Here is a 4,792-nt window from a genome sequence, read left to right as displayed (position 1 = left end):
TGAGACGGGGGTGTTTTCCTTTTTTTCCTATCGATAAGAGAGGAATAACCATGTGATTCCTTCGATTTGGTGGAATCGCTTGATGAAGCACATGAAGGGAATATTCCTTCTCTGAGGATCACATGGTTTCTGTTTCATCCTCAACTAAACACTGAAATGGTGGGCTAGGGACGGAATTGTAGAGAGACAAGTTATGGGCTGTGCAATCACAATGTATTGATCGGTACATCAGACACATATATATAAGTACAGAGGGAGGGCCACATCCTCAACTATACAGAGAAAACAGGAGGTGGGCCCTATACACAATATATACGTACATAATATACTCAACCCCCCTCCCCCCGCAGTCGAAGCGGCGCCAGTGACGCAGAGACTAGAACGAAACTCCTCGAAGGTGGAAGTCGGCAGTCCCTTCGTCATCATCGGCGAACCCTTGTGCAGTCGGAACATGGAGAACCCGAATACGTCCAAGGGCCACCTGCTCGCGCACAAAGTGAATATCCAGCTCAATGTGCTTCGTCCGGCGATGATGAACGAGGTTGGCGGAGAGGTACACCGCAGAAACGTTGTCGCAGTAGACAACCGTAGCCTGGGAGACGCCGTGATGCAGCTCCTGAAGTAACTGTCGTAGCCAGGTGCACTCAGCAACAGCGTTAGCCACAACTCTGTACTCAGCCTCCGCGCTGGAGCGCGAAACCATGGGTTGTCGCTTGGACGACCACGAGACGAGTGAAGGACCGAGGTAGACGCAGTAGCCAGAGGTGGACCGACGAGTGTTTGGGCAGCCAGCCCAGTCCGTGTCAGAGTAGGCCATCATCTCCAAAGAAGTGGACGCCGTGATGGTGAGCCCGAGGGTCATCATGCCGCGAATGTAACGGAGGATCCGCTTCACGAGAGTCCAATGGGAGTCACGAGGGGCGTGCATGTGGAGACACACCTGCTGAACAACATACTGAAGATCCGGTCTGGTGAGAGTCAGACACTGAAGAGCACCGACGATGGACCGGTAGAAAGGAGCATCCGACCCCGACGAGCCCTCAAGAGCGGAAACCTTGGCCTTCGTGTCAACAGGAGTAGCAACAGGGTGACCGTTGAGTATGCCAGCACGCTCAAGAAGCTCGTGCGCATACTTCTGCTGATGAAGAAAGAAGCCGCCCGGTCGCTGAATGACCTCAATGCGAAGGAAATAATGTAGAGCACCCAAGTCCTTGATGGCAAACTCGTCACGCAGCCGAAGAGTAATCTGCTGAAGTAGAGCTGCGGAGGAGGCCGTCAGGATGATGTCGTCGATGTAGAGGAGCAAATATGCAGTCGTGTCACCGTGGCGATAGACAAACAGTGAGGCATCCGAGCGACTGACGATGAAGCCCAGTGTCTGAAGAAACCCGGCGATCCGCTGGTACTAGGCTCAGGGTGCTTGCTTGAGCCCGTAGATAGACCGGGACAACAAACACACATGGCCAGGAAGAGATGCGTCGACGAAGCCGGTGGGCTGCTCACAATAAACCTGCTCCTCAAGATGGCCATGGAGGAAGGCGTTGGAGACATCCATCTGATGAACAGGCCAGCCTCGAGACACCGCAAGCTGGAGGACCGTGCGGATCGTGCCCGGTTTAACAACCGGGGCAAACGTCTTAGTGAAGTCAACTCCAGCGCGCTGTTGAAAACCACGAACTACCCAGCGAGCCTTGTAGCGCTCAAGTGTACCATCCGAGCGGGTCTTGTGGTGAAAGACCCACTTGCCGGTGATGACATTGGCGCGAGGAGGCCGGGGAACCAATGTCCAGGTATGGTTCCGCTGAAGAGCGTCGAACTCTTCCTGCATCGCCGTAAGCCAGTGAGGATCACGGAGGGCTGCGCGAGTGGACGTGGGAAGAGGAGACGGCTCCGCGGTGGAGGCGGCAAGGAGGTACTCGTCGCCCGAGTACCATAGGCTCGGACGGTGAACGCCTATCCTAGACCGTGTAACAGGGCAAGACGGCAACACCGGAGCGACCGGCGACGCGAAGCGGCCAATGACGGGGCTGGGGAAGGGGCCGGCGACGGGGCCGGCGAGGCGACGGCCGAGCCGGCGGCCCCCGAGTCCGCGGTGCCCGAGTCGGGGGCGACGGGTAAAGGGGGGTGCCGGCCGAGGCGTTGTGGTCGGCCAAGGAGATCGAGAAGGCATGCACTGGCGTGGGGGCGCGAGGCGCAACTCGTCACATGGTGCGAGGACCGCCAAAGCCCGGAGGCGGTCTGAGAGCCGGGCGGGACCGTCCACCTGACGGAGTCGCCGAGGGGCCGTCGACGGCCGGCGGCGATGAGGCGACAAGGGGTACCTGCTGCAGAAACAGAAACACCATCTCATCAAAGTAAACATGTCGGGAGGTGAAAACACGACAGGAGACAGGATCATAGCAGCGGTAGCCCTTAGTGTTAGGTGGGTAGTCGAGAAAGATGCAGGCGACGGAGCGGGGTGCAAGCTTATGAGGCATAGTAGTGGCGATGCTAGGGTAGCAGAGATAGCCGAAGATGCGAAGCTCATCATAAGACGGTGGTGCACCGAAGAGGAGGTGATGAGGTGCAAAGTTCCCGCGAGTGCGACATGGACAGATGTTAATGAGGAGTGAAGCAGTGGCGAGAGCGTCATGCCAAAAGCGCGGAGGCACATTGGCGTGAAAGAGAGTGTCCGAACGCAGTCATTAAGAGTGCGAAGGATACGCTCAGCGCGACCGTTCTGCTGCGAGGTGTACGGGCAAGTGAGACGAAAAGTCATGCCATGTGTGGTGAGAAGAGTACAAACAACGAGGTTGTCGAACTCCTTCCCGTTATCTGTCTACAACGCGAGAATGGGACGACCAAACTGCGTGAGAACATAGGAGTAGAAAGCGACGAGAGTGGATATAGCATCCGACTTGCGGCGCAACGGGAAGGTCCACACATAATGCGAGAAAACATTAAGTATGACAAGATAATAAAGATAGCCCGTATTACTGGCAACAGGAGTGGTCTAAACATCACTATGAATTAACTCAAATGGATACGATGCAACATGAGAAGAAGCGCTAAACGGGAGACGAGCATGTTTGCCGAGGTGACATGCATGACACGAGTGATCCTCGTTCTTATTACACGTGAAAGAAAAACTTCGAAGTATATGACGAAGGTTGGCGGAATTGGGATGACCCAAGCGAGCGTGCCAAAGATCCACTCCGGTGGCGAGAGCGACAGGGGCGGCGGAAGTGGCAGAGGTGGCGGAGTGAACCGGGTAGAGCTCGTCGGGGCTGTCACATCGGTGGAGTACCATCCGGGTGCGAGCGTCCTTAACAGAAAAACCACATTTGTCAAATTCAACGGTGACATGATTTTCACGTGTAAGAGAACGAATAGAAACAATATTTTTAATAAGTTCAGGAGAAACTAAGATATTAGACATGGATATTGGAGTGGAGTTAGACGGAAAATATGCATGGCCAATGTGAGTAATAGGAAGAGAGGAGCCGTCACAGACGGTGATGCGGTTTGAAGTGTGGACGGGATAGGAGGTGTGGAGGTTACCGGGATAGGGCAGCCATATGCGCGGTAGCTCTAGTGTACATTTACCAGTCGCCGCCGCCGGTGTAGGTGGACGGTGAAGGGGCGGTGTGAAGAGCCGCCAGAAGAGCCGGGTCACACGGCGCCGGCGGAAGAGGCTGCTGCGGGGCCGTCAGGGGCAGCAGCGGCAGCTCACCTGGCTGCGGCTGCTGGCGGTAAGAGAGAGGCCCATAGGGCGCCGCATAGGGCTGTGGCGCGGCGTAGAACGCCTGGTGCGACGGTGGCCGGGCGCCAAGAATACCCGAGGTAGGGGCACGGGGAACTGCATGGAGTAGGCGTGCACAACGCCGGTCCATGGGTTCTGGTCGGCGTACCACAGGGCCGGCTGGTAGGCCTGCTGCAGTGGGCGGGGTGCTCCTCCCAGAGTGCCTGCGCCCCCTGCTTGCGGCCGCCGTGACAGCCGCCGCGACGACCCCCCATTGGCCGCCTGCTAGGGCGACGGGAAGGGAGCAGCCGGGGCGGGCGGGAAAGCGGGCGCCGCCGGCTGAGGCGGCATCGGGCGCGAAGGTGGCGGGGCTTGACCCCCGCGGGTGCTGGCGATGAGGGCGGTGTGGGTCGCCCGAGTCCGTGCCATCCTCATCCAGCGCTCCTCCAGTTTGAGGTACGCTACTACCTTAGAGAAAGTAGGCTCTGGGATGAGGGTGAGGTTGGAGGCGGCGTTCCCAAAATCCTCGTTGAGACCGGTGGTGAGGGTGCTCATGAGGAGCTCGTCGCCAACCGTCTCCCCGAGATCGCGGAGCTCATCGGCAAGCTTTTTCAGGCGCATGCAAAAGTCGTCGATGGACAAGTCAAGCTGCTGGCACACGTAAAACTCGCCGTGGAGAAGGACCTTGCGTTGCAGCTTGTTGTCGGTGAAGAGGCCATTGAGCTTGGTCCAAACGGCGTGGGCGTCGTCATCGTCATCCACCACGGTGTGGAAGAGGTCGGTGGAGATGGTGAGGTAGAACCAGTGGATGATGGTGGCGTCGAGGATCATCCACTCCTCGTCATGGATCATGAGAGCCAAGTCCACGGTGCCGTCGACGTGGCCATGAAGGAGGTACTCGCGGAACACCAGCGAAAAATACCGCTTCCAAGCGAAGTAGGAGGCGGTGGATTGATCAAGTTTCACCAGGACGCGCTAGTGGATGTTGAGGTCGCGGACGAGAGTGACATCGGGACCGGCGAACGAGTTGGAGACGGTGGAGGAGGAGGAACTCATGACTAGGGTTAGGGT

The sequence above is a fragment of the Triticum dicoccoides genome, chromosome 1A (assembly GCF_002162155.2).
Source record: "Triticum dicoccoides isolate Atlit2015 ecotype Zavitan chromosome 1A, WEW_v2.0, whole genome shotgun sequence".
Taxonomy (NCBI): Eukaryota; Viridiplantae; Streptophyta; class Magnoliopsida; order Poales; family Poaceae; genus Triticum; species Triticum dicoccoides.
Note: the sequence above shows the minus strand (reverse complement) of the source record.